This window comes from Chlamydotis macqueenii, chromosome 4 (genome assembly GCF_036417535.1).
Source record: "Chlamydotis macqueenii isolate bChlMac1 chromosome 4, bChlMac1.mat, whole genome shotgun sequence".
Lineage (NCBI taxonomy): Eukaryota > Metazoa > Chordata > Aves > Otidiformes > Otididae > Chlamydotis > Chlamydotis macqueenii.
Genome location: NC_141559.1, coordinates 47,700,548 through 47,718,669, shown reverse-complemented (window position 1 = coordinate 47,718,669; position 18,122 = coordinate 47,700,548).

Sequence of the window (18,122 nt, the reverse complement as noted above, 5' to 3'; positions counted from 1 at the left end):
TATTAATATTTTCTATGAGATAGAATAAGCAAGCCCTAAATACCTAAACCTACATTATTTAACCTTCTGATAGCACTTCTTTTAATAGCAGACAATTCCCTGGCACAGTCAACTTCCAGTAAGAAAACCAAGCTTATTAATATACACAAAGGCAAAACCTTACTTTACAATCAGAACTTCACCATTTTATTAGGGGAAATTAAAGCAAAATAGATATGTGTAAATTAATTTTATATTCTACTAGTAACTTTGAAATCTCTGTAAGGCCTTGCACAACTCTGGATCAGATAAGAAAAGATTATCTGAACCACAGAGGGAAATCATGTACTTTAAGAGACTCAGCTTTAATAAACTAATTCAAAGTTAGATTTTATTAATTTTTTTAAATTTTTTACAGATCAAATAAGCTTAAGGAGGAGAAAAGAGCTATTCCATTTAATGTCTGACTACACAATATAACTGCCATAGAAGCAGAACAATTCTGCAAACTGTAAAAATCATATATTTCAAAGAATGCTTTCAATATCAGTGGTGAATAGCTTAGAATTAGTCATTAATCTTTTTTTTTTTTTAACCAATTCAGAGGTCATCTTTTCCTCTAAATGTTCATAATGTACTAACTTTGAAGTACCAGAAAAAACCAAACCATTTTCCAATGTGACTGTGACTTGTAGTTGATTTAGCTCTTTAAGAAGGTGAAAATTCTGAAGGTTTTCCTGCAGTTAGGAGGTTTCAAATTTTTTTTTTTTCTCCCCTACATGGATTCTCCAGTGTCTAATGGGGATCGATCTCCTGTTGCCTGTTTTCTCTCTAACAGGGCACTCAAAGGTTATATGTGTTCTCTTTTCCTGGAGCTTGTACGAACATAATTATTTTTGAGACCTCTAGCTCCTGTTAAATTTAGTTGAAGCACTTGTGTTTCAAAAAGTTATTGAGGACGTGGGAGAGAAGCAGGTGGAAATGCACAAGTGCATAATGTGACTGCAAAACTTTGTGTCCACAGAAAATCAGTTGAAAACAGTAAGCAAATACATGGTACCACTGCCCCTTTTTAGATTGATAGACTTCAGTTATATAGAAAAAGGCATAACATCATATTTAAAAAAAAAGGCAAATACAACTCTATTGACTGCTGACAACTCTGCTTATGGAAGAAGAATTCTGCTGATCTGAAACTGGCACACCCTGCTTGCTCACCCCCATCTTCCCAGGATCACACGCAGCACGTCAGGCATTTCTTGGCAGGGTATTCTGATAATCCTGAACAGCCCAACCTCTTGGAGCCCTGCCAGGCAAACGTGTACTGAAATAGCCTCTTTCTAACCTCTTTCCAGAAATCACAAGAACATTGCAAAGCCAACCACGGAATCTGGCTCCGTGTGTTTCAGTAACCAGGTTTTGGTTGCAGTACCGCCCTGAACAGCAGAACTCTACCATGCATGCCTAGAGATATATGACACCAATATAATCCAGTCTAATTTTCTTTTTGGATTCATCACCATTTAGTTAAAAGAACTGAGACATTTTTCCTAGCTTTCAGCATTTAATATATTTTAGTACTGCACTTTAAAGTATTTGATTTAAATTATTATTTTGATAGTTTATTTTTTTAAAGTGATCTCATTAAACATGATCTCATGTAATAGTAAACCTAAAATAATTAGTTTTCAGTAGTCCTTACAGACAGATCTAGCTAAAGGAGAATTTAAGATTACAATTTTATTCTACTATATACTTTGCACCATATCTTTCTATTGATATGAACAGTTCACTGCAAAAAAAAATTTCTAGTCATCTAAGAACTCATCTGCTTACTTCCACGGTGTTTATGCAAGATAATAAAATAGAGGCTTCTGTAATAATTTTGTACCTGATCCCTTCAATGCTGTATAATCGCTAATAGTCATTTCGGTTGCTGCTGTAAATCTAGTTTACAAGATAAGATTTGGGAATGTACACTTAAAAGCGTTTAAGAGAGTGACAGTATCTAGTAAAAAATTATTACAATTAATGCAAAATAAAGTTAAAAGAACAATAACACTCCAAAGTTTTGAGTCAAACAAGCAAACGTGCAAAATTACAAAGAACGTGTATAAGTGAAATGAGAAATAGAAGATGTTCCCTCCCCTTTTTTCAAGTTTTCTTTGAGTCTGCCTTTATCTAATATAAAAATCAAATAATACAATATATAATTTCTCTTTTCCGTGTTGGTCCATCTTTTATTTGCCATGTACTATAGTAGAGAAATCATCGTTTATTTTCTTATTGAACTACCATCCATAACAATAATTTAAAACCAGCTAATAAACATTATGGTTTGTTAGAACTGCTACCGATTAAATCTTAAGTGTCTAAAACGTACAAATATAAACAGAATGTAATTAGAGCTATTTAAAGAATCCATTTTTAACTTAGATTAACCATACTTTCCATTTGCTAGGGATAAACACTCATAAATGAAACCCATTGCTGAACAGAAGCAATTACTTCAGTTTAAAATATTAATACATATGCCTTTTAAAAAGCCGAAGAAAATCATTTATGTACTGTACAATACAATCTCGATTCATACTGAGAATGAAAATGGGATGGCATTCTGAATCCTAAGCAAGCTGCAGCCATCTCTGAGGTACAGTTTGTTCTTATTCATTTATAAGTCCATTAAACTATTTCCCCCATTTAGTATTGCTCTCAAAATAATTATTATAAAATACATATACATGTTCTTTGTATTTTTAAGATAATTAAAAATCCCAACTTTGTCGACTAGCTCTCTTGCAACAGCCCTTCTTACTAACAGCCGAGACATGCTGGTAATGCAAACTCATTACTAATACACAGTGTATTAAATCTAGACTGGATAGACTCTCAAACCTATCCCAGACTGCAGGTCTAGAAATGTACACATCCATACACATATGCGAATACATATATGCATATATTTGCATCAGGGACAACAGGCATATGTTGGATTACATCAACTACCTGATTATAAAACACTTCTAAGTTCTAGAGACGGTTGATTTCAGGAAAATTATTTATATTTTGATGCTATGATTTTTCTTCTGCTTAGACTATTAGTTGGTTCTTTCTACGCACGGTCTTATGAATTGCATTTAATGGTGTAATTTTGAGCTAATTCATAGTAAGTCTTATTTCTTCACACCGGTGCACTGAGAAAGTATTGTTTTCCTTTCCCTGTAGCTGCACAAGACCCCTTCACCAGAAAGGGCAAAACCATGGATCCGACAGTGCTGTAAACCAGTCTTTTATTAGCAAGCGTTGCTGTGTCAAGGTTGGCTTCAGCCTCAGGACAATAAAGACTGTATTTTCAAAGGGGGAAGAATAAGATTATTGATATTTTAAACCAGAATTTTTGTTTATTCCTCCTTATAAGCTGTCACCTCACACACTACAATTTACCTGGTTATGTAGCTCTGAAGAACAGTCAAGTGTATAGGAAACAAGCACGGGAATTCCTCCCTCATAATTTACAAAGTCACGATCTACTGTTTTAATACTTTTACCAGTCCCTGGCTCTAAGAAACCACAATTATAACTGATATAAGAAGTTTAGCAGATTATTTTTCTGTTCTCTTTGAAGTGGTATTTTAATGTTTATACTTAAGTGTATGTTGAAGGCAATTAGCAATCGAGCAAAGTGAATAATTAATTATGTGTAATTAGAGTGGAACTGTAGACAAATAGTACCATATTACTGGCAAATTTTAAGAATGTGATAAATTATGGCAATTATAGGCAAAGTAATAATGATTTTCAATCAAACAATATAAATGAGAATGTGTTCTGTACTCACAACAATCAAAATTCAATCTGGTCGTCTGTGTTTAAACGGGCTGCACTTTATACACACACAAATCATTATTATGACTCTTTTGATAAAACACGTTATTTTCAGCTCTACTTCCTATTACATATTTTGCATATCTATTAGCATTTCCCTTGGAAACGCTCAAAGGGCTTTGAGGATCGTCCCCCTCTGCTTGGTCTCCCTGAGGCATTTCAGGACACAAACTCTCTTAACTGATGGTCTCACATCTCTGCAGACACTGTCTCGTACAGCCTGATGGGCTGCTGAGAGGAATCCAAGGCTGAAAGGAGACTCGCCAGTTTATACCCTCCTATGGTACAGCAAGTCTCCTTTCATCAGGACAAACTGAGAGAGCTGGGGCTGTTCAGCCTGCAGAAGAGAAGGTTCTGGGGAGACCTTATAGTGGCCTTCCAGTACCTCAAGGGGGCCTACAGGAAAAGACAGGGAGAAACTCTTCAGTAGGGCCTGTTGTGATAGGATGAGGGGTAACGGTTTTAAACTAGAAGGAAGTAGATTCGTCTTAGATATAAGGAAAATTTTTTTTTACAATGAGAGTGGTGGAACACTGGAACAGGTTGCCCAGAGAGGTGGTGGATGCCCCATCCCTGGAAACATTCAAGGCCAGGTTGGATGGGGCTCTGAGCAACCTGATCTAACCGAAGACGTCCCTGCTTCTTGAGGGGGTTGGACTAGATGACTTTTAAAGGTTCCTGCTAACCCAAACTGTTCTATGATTCTACGATCAGTTATTTAACTTAACACGCCAAGCTCTACACTACAAAAATTGTACAAATAGTCCCTGCAGCTGCTTCTTCTGCATTGTCAGCAACCTTGGGTGGAAAAGTGGGGCAAAGTAACACAGTTGCCAAAGTTTTTGCGGAACTTCGAGAAATCCTATCTATAGAAGCCCACTAGTTCTGTGAATTTTGGATAGAAAAAGGTAATCTGGTATTCGGAAGTGCAAGCAAGCATCTATGATTTCAGAAGAGCAATGCAAGGAGGCAAATACACTCCAGCTCTAAGGCAATGCCTAAAAAGCTTAGGACCCAACGCTCAGTGCGGGTGCAGGAGAGACACAGGGCTGCAGGGAACACGCAAGGGGTCCCAGCTGTGTGCCCACACTGTTCTCCCCATGCTTTACTGGGAAAACATCTGGATTTTACCGGCTGGGGGGATGTCCGGAGCCCTCAGACCGCGCATCCGTGAAACCTGGGACGGCTCCCTGCAAGGAGCCGAACCAGGCCGCCGCGGGGCGGCCCCACCGCGCCTGGCGCCCTCCGCCCCTGCGCGCAGACCGGGGTCGATGCCGCCCGGCAGGGGGCGCCCCCGCGGCGCCCCCGCACCCCCTGCGCGGCCAAGGGCGCCCCGCGGGGCTGGGAGGGACTCGGCCGGTTAGGACATCCTCGCTGTTCCACGGACACGGCAGTCCGGCTCCATCCACCTGGAAACACTGCCTCTTTTACCTGGTTGAGCGTGCGCAGTAAGTTAAAATAATGTTTAAAACCAGTTCCAGTCAGGCGTATAACCGCCCAGCAAAATATTATAATAATAATAATAACACCACCACTACACTCCTCCTAATTCAAAAGGGAACTGTGTGTCACATGGATATGAGTATTCAATCTGACCTTTTCACTAGTAAAACCAGTTTATGAAAAGGAAACATAAAGACAATTTTCTACATGTACATAGAATTTCCTGTCTTTCAGTTTTAGTGTCCTGCATTGCATAAAGGGTATACAAACCATATTTTAGGTAATTCCTGAAATATACACGCAGAACTGCAGTAGTTGCTATATCATGTCAGCTATGTGACACCTATGAAGCTAGAAAACTGGGAATACATCATATTGTATTTTCTTTTATAAATTAAGTGCAGGACTTTTAAGTTAAATCTGGCTGTAAAAACAACATGCACAGAACAGACAGAGCGTTCAAGCTGCAGATGACATTCAGTTTCTGATTTTTTTCATTAAGAAAACAGGAATTATAGAAATGTGCTCAAAAATACCTCGTATTAATTAAAAAATATATATTCTATTTTCTTTATGACAAGATGAATTTATTTACTTATGAATATCATTAAACAAATGCAAGGAATTAGTTCTTTGTGACTGTACCATGTATATACTTCTAGTCTCTACCTAGTAACCTTGTAACTTGTTGGCTACTTTTAACCAGTTCGACTGAAAGATAAAGTTTCCCTAAATAAGACACTCCTAAATGTCTCATGAAGTCAGACAGCAAGATAGAAGAAAGAACAAGAACTTTACGAAGTTCAATAAAGACAAATGTAAGGTCCTGTGCCTGGGAAAACGTAATCCAGGAGTGCAGCACAGGCTGGGATCGACCCGACTGGGGAGCAGCTCTGTGGAAAGGGACTGGGGGTCTTGGTGGACAAGCAGCTCAATACAAGTGAACAGTGTGCTGCTGTGGCAAAGAAAGCCAACAGGATGCTGGGTTGCATCAACAAGGGCATCACAAGTAGAAAGTCGTTTTCCCCTCCTGCTTATCATTTGCCAGGCCACACCTGGAATACTGTGTTCAGTTTTGTCATTGCTATACAGAAAAAAAGATGTAGACAGGTTGGAGAGGGTCCAGAGAAGGGCCACAAAAATGATCGAGGGACTGGGAAGTGTGCTATATGAGGAAAGGCTAGAGAAGTGGGTTTGTTCAGCCTTGAGGAAAGAAGGCTTAGGAGAGGCCTTACCACTGTGTTCCAGTATTTAAAGGGTGGCTACAAAGAAGATGGAGACTCCCTTTTTACAAGGACTCACATGGAAAAGATGAGGTGTAATGGGTACTAGTTACTCCTGGGAAGATTCCAATCAGACAAAAGAGGAAAATTTTTCGCTATAAGAACAATCAGCCATTGGAATAATCTCCCCAGAGAAGTGGTGGATTCCCCAACATTGGACACTTTTAAGATTCAACTGGACAGGTGCTGGGCCATCTTGTCTAGACTGTGCTTTTGCCAAGAAAAGTTGGACCAGATCATCCCAGAGGTCCCTTCTAACCTGGTATTCTATGATTCCATGATATTTACCTGCCAATTTATGCTGACTAAACAAAAAATAGCAAGTATAATGTATATAAAGAATATTTAACTTTTTATAGTACAGTTCTATTTCCAGAGTATTCTGAAAAAGATTTCTGCAACAGTATTCTCAATCTGTACGGAAGTGATTTCTATAAGCTTTGAGGCACCAGTGCTTTTAACTGAGGTCTATTGTAATGCCTACTTAAGTATCAGGCCTGACTTAAATTTGCTAAATATATACACACATGCAGAAATCACCTGTCTGAATATACTTAATAGATAAATAACTGAAAATCTCCTTTTATCAACTTCATTGGTGCAAAATTATAATTATATAACTCTGGGAAAACAGGCAACTTTTCTGAGCTTTGGGATCAGTATTCTGAAGTTTATTTTCTTTCCTGTCTCTACACTTCTAAACCATTTTCTCCTTTTTATTAGCTCATTAGGATCCTATCTGATAATTTCTAATAAATTCTTCTGCATGCTTTTGTGTCCTTTGAGTGAAATCCTGACTTTGTTGAAGATTTTTACATTGACTTCAGCAGAACCCTTATTTTACCTAATCATCTCTTACAGTCTTCTTTCTCCAGTGAGGTAAATATATTTGTCCAGAATTCTGCATTTCTAAACTGCCTGTTCCCTATATGAATCTTCTGAAATATTCTCAGAATTGATCTGTTTGATTTTATCCTTCTTTCTTCCACAATCTGTGGCTCCTCAACTAATATTTTCTCTCTGTTTTTGTTATCTGACCATTTCCCCTTAGAAAAAGAAGTCTCACCTCTGCTGCACTTACTTGATGAATAATTTTAGTTGCTCTTAAAGCTGTCTAAGCTTTTCATTTCTAGTGCATTCCCTGATAACATACTCTCACTTTCTTGCTTCTATGAAATCAGCCTCATAGGAAAATCGTATATCTCTTATTAGATAAATCAACAGCCAGTACTGTGTTGTTGTTTGTATCTCAGGCATCTCAATGCTGTCTTTACTTGGCTTTTGTGCCTGCTGTCCATTGGCAGTGGCAGCACTTTCCTGCTTTCTTTTGTGTCTCTTCCTCATTCCCTCTCACCACTTCTTGACTGCATCACAGACTTCCACTTTCTGTCCTCTTCATATCAATTGTTTCACCCTCCACTTTCCTTTTCTTTCCCAGTAACTTTCTACTTTTTTTTTTTCTGGTAAGGTCTGCATACCTCAGTTATTTGCAGCACAAGCTACCTCAGACGCCAGATATTTTAAAAGCAAAAATATTATGTTTTTATATATATATTGCCTCCTTTGTATGTTAAATGGCAGTTTGATTTACCAGGAAATGCCCAATTCCAATGTTCCACTCCAATAAATCATCTCTATATATGTTCTTAAAAATATCTGAATCAGCAAATTTACATTGTGCACATTTCTATACATCAGTCTAAAGCAGAAAAATTCATTCATCTTTTACTTTTAACCAAAGCACCAATTGCATCTCTCAGACTTCCTTTCTGAGCCCAGCCGCAGACCGCCAGCTGTTTCACATCCATCAGGCATCCACAGCCTGAGAACAGGCTTTATGTTTCATCATTTCAGCCAGGAGGCACATCTTTTTTTTTGTACAACCTGGCAAATACCACAAGAGGAAAGCTCAGCTACAACAGTGGAGGTCAGCCAGAGAAAATAGAAAAAACACAGTGGGTGTTTGTTTCTGTTTACCTCTGCATGGGGATCGAAACTGCTGTCCACCCTACATTTAATACATTTACTTCCACAAGGTACAATCTCCACTGACACAGGCTATTGTTTACTGACATTGTCGGTGAACTCTACTGAGAAACGACTAACATCTGAAAAGCCAGTTTTGTAAACCTAACAGTATTAAACAGAACCATTTTATTGGACAACTGGTTTTAAGACAATTCTTTGTACTGCAGGAGATTCATCTCACTCGCTTGGAGTTGGACAGACACAAAAGGGCCAAAAGGAGCCCTTCTTCTCCAGCATGTCAGTAGAGGAAGGTGTCAACCAGGTCCAAATGGGGACCTTTGGATTCTGTGTACGAAGGGCAGCACCGCTGACTCACATCAAAGTTGTGGGAGTTTAAAAAAGTTGTGTGTATATAGGGGTTACTTTCATTCTTTCAGTATATATTATTTTTTGTTATTAACTTTCATGAAATTGTATCATTAATAATCTCATATGTGTTTCTTTCCTCCTAGTTATCACTGCAGTCAATTGCAAATATTATTTTAGTCTTTTTTTTCACTATTTTAGCTGGAATACAGCCTTGAAAGTGTAAGCACTATTCATAAATGCAATGTTGAGATTATTAAAGCTAGAGATATGCAAACATAGTAAAAGATGAGAAAACCATATTTGGGTTAATTTGTGGGCTTTTGTTCAGTAAACATAAACTTTGGAAGTCTCTTAAAAACCTCTTGTGTATTCTCAGAAACATCCTTAACTCATTATAAGCTGAACTGTCACTTTTATTATTGTGTGTATTAGACATTGCTTAAAATTAAAAACATTAATCAGAAAACTGCTGTCCTAACCAAAGAAAATATTGCCCAGTCTAAAATTCAAATATTAAATTATTTAATTTACAATCTATGGAGTTCACAAGATCTGGATACAGCCTGCAGTGCCTTTACTTCACTGTATGCATGTGTGTATGTATCACAAGCTTTATACTGGAAATTGCAAAATACTAAAATAGAAATGATGCCAAATCTACGACGCGTACTATTAAAAAGTATCTTCAGCACCTTTATGAATTGAGAATATTTCTGGCCAGAACCCATAAGCTGTGGGATAAATCTAGGTGTGTGGGTACAGAAATCCATTTAAATACAAAGGACTTCAGGGCCAGGGGCTTCATTGGCATATATAAATAATGCAAAATTATTTTTCTTTGAGAAGGCAGAAGGTCCTTATGGGGATGAAGTTGGTGACAAGACGGTTACAAGACTTAGTAAAAATTGTTAATGAAATAAAACCAATGATATTTCCTCGGTATTACTTCGTGGCTTCTGTGAGTATCTGGAAGACACAGATACAGACCACATTCACACAATAATCAGTGACGCACATCTTCAGACATGAATATTCCTCTCTGAATGTAAAAGGATGTCAACAAACAAAGTCACACTTCTGTAGACTTTCTAAAACCTGTTATTGCTTCAAGGAAACCCACCATTGCTATAAATTGAGTGGCGCTGCAGGAAGGGAATCTCAGTCTCTCAGCTTATTAATCTTCAGGTAACTGACGGGATTGGGTGCAGAGTTATTTTCACCACTTCACTTCTAATATCAAATAGATAGGCACTGTCTCCTCTTGTCAGACATTATCCAGACAGCAACAGAATTTAAGGCTAACTATGTGGCTTTTAAAATTTGACTTTTTTTTTTCTTTTGTAAAAAGATGGTCTATGTCTATGTGTGTATCTGTCTGTGCCTGTTAATAATTCAGTTACATAAAAAAGAAGTCATATCCATCTTGAAGACCTCCTGCCTTCCTGATAAGAACTGCACATACAGATAGTGAAATTAGTCAATAATTATTCCTGTGGGAAAAAATTAGGGTTTTTTCCTAAAATAATTTAGAAGGTATTGTTTAGAAAATAAGACTCAAATCTACTTTGATATACATTCTACTTGAATAGATGAAGATAACAAAATAAACAGAACAAGTACAATGACGACATTTACGTGTGTTTATATTTCCCCTCACTTTTCTTTCTGTCCATAAAATAAAATACCGTTTGAAATTTCAAGGACATAAGGAATCATCTGAAGTCCTTGAGGCACACAGTGTAACAAGGACTGGAGTAAAGCCATGATCACTGAGAGATATAAAGCCTACAGAGTGATGTGAGACAGAGAAGTAAAAGGATTTTAAAAGGTTTGCATAAGGACTCCAATTATTCTTTCAAGCTTTTGATGTTCAAGCATATGCCATTAAACACTTCATGTTGCTGTCCAGACTCTTCTACACAAGTAACTTGAAAGAAAGATTCCTGTTTTTCAGGAAAGTTTTTCCTTCTTGTTTTTTTAAACTCTCTAACCATATTTTTTTCATCCACATTACATTTAGCACAAAGAGCACCAAAACTACAGTCTGACAATATTTAATTTCTCCATAAACAGTATCCTTCTGTACACCAACATATGGCTTCAGAATTTAATCAATCAGACCTATTCCTCACAGGTATACTTTTTTTTTCATAACCCACCAGACATTATGTAGTACTATATATAGTATATATATAATATTATAGGTACTATATAAACACATATATTATATGTAAGTGTTATATAGAAGTATAATCTTTTGGAAGCCAGTGAGAAATAAATTTTTATTTGAATGAGGTGATTTACTAATCCAATCTCTTCAAGTCTTTGGTGCTTTGTAACTTATTACGGTTTTGTTACAGGTAATGAGATAATGGTGTTATTGGTATGTATCAAACAGTTTAATACCTTCATCACTTTTCAAAACAGAAGTGCTACTTCTAAACAAGTATCAGGTAAATGGGGAGTAGAGTGGAGGCAGCAAATAAAGACCCTTTGCAATAAATTGCTCTCAGTTTTCTTAAGCAACCCTGCTGTAGGTATATTCTACTTCTACAATATGTTTCCTATGAACATGTGAAGGATTCAACAACTACAATTTTATTACATTTAAATTCTTACAGAATGTATCAGGATAGAAACACTGAAAATTTGATCTGTTTCTTTTGTGAATGAGCCAGAGAGAGAAAGGGAGGGAGAGAAAGAGCATGGCCAGTAGCTGAAAATATAATAAATTTTCACTAGTTTCAATAGGTTACACTAGCAATTACAGCTCAGTGATCTTGATGCTGAACCACCTACTCTATCCAGGAGGAGAATGTGACCAGAAATGACTATTTTCCTATGTAAGATATTGATAGTCAGTACATTCATGCAGAAAAATATCATCAGTTGAGAACTGAGAGTTCCAGATAAAGCAAATGTTGAGTGTTACCATTATTTGTAATTTTCTGTAAGCTGTGATATCCCTAGTTTCAGTGCAGTGATCAGTGTTCATCAAGGCTACATCTTCCCAAACTGTGATCCAACAGGTAGCACCTCCCAGCACAAACCAAACACAGCTTTCACTGAAACCACCACCTGAACCATCAGCAGAGGCTGACCCACAAGATCTGTATCTATTGCTACTGATTTCTCAAATATAGTGTGCTCTAACTCATACTCCAACGGTAGAGACTCCTGAATTGTTTTAATAAGAAACCTGTGAGCTTCCACAAATGTAACCTTGATTACAGAAATCCTAGAAGTAGTGCTCTTCTGTACCAAGTTTTTCTCAGCCACTTGTGGGTAAGCACAGAAATACACTGTTCTCACTTTTCTGTTTACTGTTTTTACTTTGCCTGTCTCAGCCGGCAGATCTTAGAAAGATCTATAAATATTATTTCATATAAATACAACTTTATGTATATACTTCCTCCCCCCACAGGAGAATAAAGTCTATACAAATAGAGACAGTGGGACTCTATGATTAACCAAAATGATCTAAATTCTGCAAAGCGTATGTAGCAGAAGCAGATACACTTTCTAAAGATAGTTCTTAAGCTGAAGGCCATTCAGTCATGTATCTTGCCTACAAAGAATGGCTTCAATATCAGAGACTGCCACAACACCACGAATTCTGCAGTTTGAAGAGAAGAACTACAGATATGCTATAAATACACCAAAAGTCCTTTAAAGCACTGAATCCTAGGCTTGATCTGGTTCTCCAGTCATAAACAAGGACAGCAAATCCTGCTGATTGTACTCCTGAATAACTCTCATTTAAAGCCAAAGTATGAGGAACATGAGAATATGGTCCAAAATAGGCATCAGGACCATAACGATTTAACAGCAAAATACATTGATAGGCTTGTCACTAGGATGAGGCAAGGTATATGCACACCAAGTACAGAATGAGGAAATTGTTCTACTATAAGCACAACATAAGTGGTGGTAAATAAGACTTGCTTTGTTTGGCGGGGAGATGGTGTTGAGCCACTTTTACTTACAGAGAAAAAAAATCTTTGGAGAAATATTAAACAGGTAATGAAATACTTATTTTTTTTTAAATTGTCTGGATAAAAAACTATCACAGTATTTTAAACTGAATGTAAGAAACAAATCTTAAAAGTTATCTTCATCTTTATTTAGCTGTTACTTCTAAAATGCTGCTTTTACTAGCTGTGATACTATCCTATACATTTAAACTGAGTTACTCCTATAGTATATATAAGCAAAATATGTTTTGAACATATAATAAAATACACACTTGAAAAAAAGAAGAAGAGAGTAAGTACTTTGTCTAATGTACATACATGCTTTACATACAGTTTTATACGGATGCTTATAAACTTGCTGTCTTGCAGGAGAGGGGCAGGAAGAGTGAAGCCACCATCTGTTTGTGACTGCAAGTATTGACATGTGTCATGGGAAACCAGAGTGGAAAAGAATTTCCAGTCTTATAGTTTCATGTCACTGATGTGAGAAAGATAACTTGGTAAAATGCTTTACCGTATTCCTGATAAAACCTACCATTTATAAAGTATCAAATCCACTGCTGCAGCTCCAGATTAAAGAGACGACCTTAAAAGAAGAAAAAACCAAACAAACATCTACTTCCAAACAGTCTTCCTCTTTGTAAATACGATAAACTCTTGGCTATTTGCTCACACTCCCTGACAGAAATAGGATAATGTCACTTTTCAAATAAGTTCTTATTTGTTTGTTACACCTTCTGATGGGTTTATCTCCTGCCATCCAATAAAGAATAACTTTTCTGGTGAAATCAGTCATGTCAGGCCTGTAAACGAGATCATGATTGTGGAGAGTCTAAGCAACACAACCAGGAGAGCCATAGTGTTAAAAGAAGCTTTTAGAACTTTGTAAAATTGTCTCTCTAAGCCACAGTTGGAATGGATGGGATTGATTTTTGTTTTCCTTTTGATTTCTAAGAAATGTGTTTAGTCTAGAGATATTTTATTGCACTGAAAGTTTCTTATAGGTGAAAAAAGTTTCAATCATGTCTATTATACATATAGTGCAGCTATGTCCAAATATAATCAGTATTATATTTCAATTGACTTGATAATCTCAGAATACATACCTATACATGTATAGCAGCAAACTAGGAAATAGGACCTTTACCAAAAAAGCTATTCTAAAATAGCTGAGCAGATTAAAAATAAGATAAGTATTCAGGATTACAGAGTTTCTACAATAAAGTATGCTATATGCTCTTTCAAAGAGCCTGCTGAATCCAGCTGGCCTCTGTCTGCAATTAAAATTCTGGAAATAATTTTCTGCAAAGAGTTTTGGTTGCAGAATCTCCAGTTCCTCAAAGAGAACTTCTACAAGCATAGTTCTCCTCTCATCTATGCTTGTTTTTTGCTTAAATTAAACTCAATTTGCTTTAACCCAATTAATTCAATTATACAGCAGTGAACTTGGTACCAAAAATTGGCTTCTAGATTTTCTGTGAAATGAGTGGAAGAATATAATAAACTGGAATTTCTTACATACTTTTACAGAGGAAGAGGAAAAAATACAGGGACTATTCTCTTAGTCAGCTTGCAGCCTGTGATTAAAATGAAGAAAAAGAGATGGACCAAGTGTTTTGCAGGAACCTCTGTCACTCATGGAGACAATGTCCCAGCTACCACTGAGTGAGGAACTCAGCAGCAGCTGGGAAATGGAGCAAGCTGCCTTTGCAAATGTTGTTTGCTATATTTTTGATGGGTTTATCACCTGACAGTTGGTAATGTGTAACTCTATTGCTTATTTATCATCTGTCTTTTAACAGGAGACTTTGTCCCTGAAAGACTGGAATCTGTTCAGGACTCTCATCTCAAAGTGAGGGGAGAGTTATGGTTGAGAGCCAGATTATAAACCTGAGTGAGTGGGAAGTATATTAGAGAGGTGTTTACATCTTTGGAGGCAGAGAATGAATGACTGAGTAGAAGAAGAAGAGCTGGGCTTTTGGCAATTTAAGGATGATAGAAAAACAGGGCAAGAAAATGCAGAATTATCCAAAGTTGCATGAATGGAAGAGTAAGGTTTGTGAATCTCTGGCAGTAAAACAGTGTGGGGCAAATAATGAGAGGGGAAAAAGATAAAATCTTTGACTCCTGTGAAAGAAGAGTGAAGAAGAGGCCATTGAATGAGGCACTGACAGAAGGTAAGAGGGTAAAGGGAAGAGTCAAAATGACATTGTGTGAGACAGAAAACCCTGACAAAAGTACCTGAGCTTTTACTTTGCTTTTGCTGAGACCATTATTATAATGTGCAGAAAAGAAAGAGAAAGAAACTAAGGAGCGAGGAAAAAGTACAGCCAGGTCTAAGTAATGTCAGATAGCAATAATACATTAAATTATGGGGACAAGTGGTGTCTTCAAAGGATGAAAAAGAGCCTTTGATACAGGTGAAGGAGTGAAGGAGAGGTAGAGGAGAAAGCATTAGGGCCACAAGGATATGTGGGTTTGATCTCCTCTTTGAAATAGTTGGTATAGAAGGAAGTGAGAGGAATTAAAAGTAGTAAACAGCCTTCAAGAATTGCTAACATTATATTTTACCGTAAGGAAAATTCTACTAATGTATCCTACAGATGAACAAAACAAGATTTCAGAAAGTCACATTTACTATCCTCTTTTATGAGAGTGCAATATGTTAGCCTGCACAGCTTTTCTCAAGGAATTCTATAGAAATATATCCAAATTCTCTTAATTACATTACAATTCTAAAAAAAAATAGAATAAAAACATGCATGGAAATGTGGTTACAAATTTCTTCATATTTTAATTTTCAAAGTGGTATTTCTTATTGTGAATATTTCAGAATATATTTACGGAGCATGCCACTTGGCATATTACTAATTTTTTTTTTTGTTTCTTACTGGGCTAGAGATGATACAAAGAGGAAGCTAACATTATGATGATGTTGGAAAGAAGTCCACTGTTTTGCATTAATTTTACAGAAAGTCCTTTACAAGGCTTCATAGGCTTTAAGATACAAAGTTACAGTGAAATCAGTATAAAGTTGTGGATAACTGTTTTCATCAGGTATCTGATTTAAACCATGGAATAAGGAAATAGATAAACATGAACAAAAAATGTGGACTGCATGCAAGTAATGAAAATAACTATATGTAGACACAGTAATGACAGCAACGTATTTACAGAGCTAAGTTTTATTTTCCTCACTCCAGTTCTGAGGGACAAAAGCTGGTTCTGATTTGCAGCCCCTGAACTGCTGCTGAAATCTCCATACTAACACATTTATGTGGTTTCCTGACTGTAGTTGGCTCGCGTCCCATCGGTTTAAGGCTGGGCAGAGCAAGCCTGCATCTATGGGATTATATCCATGTAGGAGGTTTCCCTGTATTGCAGTAGCTTGTTATTACTGCATGCCTTTAACATTAAGTTATGTCATGTTACATTATGCCTACAACATGAAATAATATAGAGCTTCACGCACTGCTATTGGTAGGCAGCAGAAAAACTACAGACTAAACATAAACCATTCAAGCCCAGTTTATTGCAGCAGACTGTATGAGAATGTGCAGTACAGTATTTGATGAATATTCAGCATGCTGACTAGTCAAAGTACTTTTGGATAGTTCTTCCATATATTTCTAGTTTTCAGATTTCATTTGTGTTAGCTCAAGGGAGCAATCTCTCTATCACTGAAAAAAACCATTCAACCCAAGTCAGTTCCTGAGAGGAATGTCAAATATGAAACAGAAAAGCAAAACAAAAAGGCCCCTGCAAAACAACAGAAGTGTCTCGGTGAATGAAGCAAGAATTGAAAATAATAAACTTACTAGAACAATATGAATGCTAACGTGGTTTACCTTTTATTTTTTTGACATAGAGGCTGCATACGGATTGTCAGAGTAGACACTACACATGAAAACACACTGTGTAGAACATAGGTTAATTTAAAACCTGTGAAACTCAGTTTATGAAACTGGCATGTATAACATAGGAACATTAGTCAAGTTAATTAATCTGCCATACATATTCCTAACTTAACAAAAGACTATGAATATGAATATGAATAATACCTAATTGAATAAAGTAAGTATCATAGAGCATTTTGGACTACTTACTAATTCCTTTTCATGTGGTATTGACATAGGTTTACCAATTAAAAGTAGGGAATTAATTTTCCTTTTTATTTGAAACCTCACTGCTTTCAGATCTTTCTAGGAAGGGTGATCCTAAAAGCAATAACCACAGAAAGGAAATGCTGTAGGGAACTCCTGCAGCATATTGTAGCAGGCAATGAAACTGTACTTTAATTCTGTATTTTGTAGCAACAATTTTTTTTTCCCCAGTTATGTTGATACCTTCAACATTTTTAAACCACCACAATTTCCCTGACATTTTAAAATCTTGTATTTAACATTTTTTTGCTTAGATTCAATCATAACTACTTTACACTTGGTGAATAAACTATGGTAATCATTGCATTTTGAAAAACATACTGGTTTTAAGACCTTACAGTAATTCTGAATAAAACCAACCTCACCATTTTCCAAATAGTAAATACTTCTTATTTAGCAGTATAAATATTAACATATCTCATGGACAGAATTACTGGGAACAAGTTATAATAACAAAAAAAGTTAGTGGCAACTCTATTAAATTAATTATGTCCCGGTCAAATTGTAAAGGAATAATTACTTGGTGAGTTCATACCTGGAGTTCAGAATATCTTGCAGGTGTACGAACTACAACTGAACAGATGCCCACCACAAAGGGTTTTCCTAACGTTGCAGCACCACAACCTAGGGAGTCAGAAAACACCAGCTTACCTTGCAAGGGAAACAGCATGACTGAGGAAGTCCTTGAAAACATATGTTCTTTCAACCAAAGTTTTCATGCTGATGGTTTGGGATTTTTAAAATGGGAAATTGTCCAAGGACATTGCTTCTTGCAGTAGCTCCCTTTTAGGGTTACAGGAAACAGATCCTTTCTGATGAGGCCTTCAGTCCTTGTATTAACAGTATTAAAACCAAGAAGTCATGAACTCAAAAATTTTAAAAGGACAAAGATAGCTAAAATTTTTATGAAACACTTATTGCTTCACCTGGATTGCCAGAGCAGAACAACAGAGGTAATTATGGTGCATAAGTTAGAAATGTTCCTAAGTTTCTGTGTTGTAAATCTGTTTTGACTTGGCTGAATTACTACAGTTTTATAAACATTGTTCATTTATGCA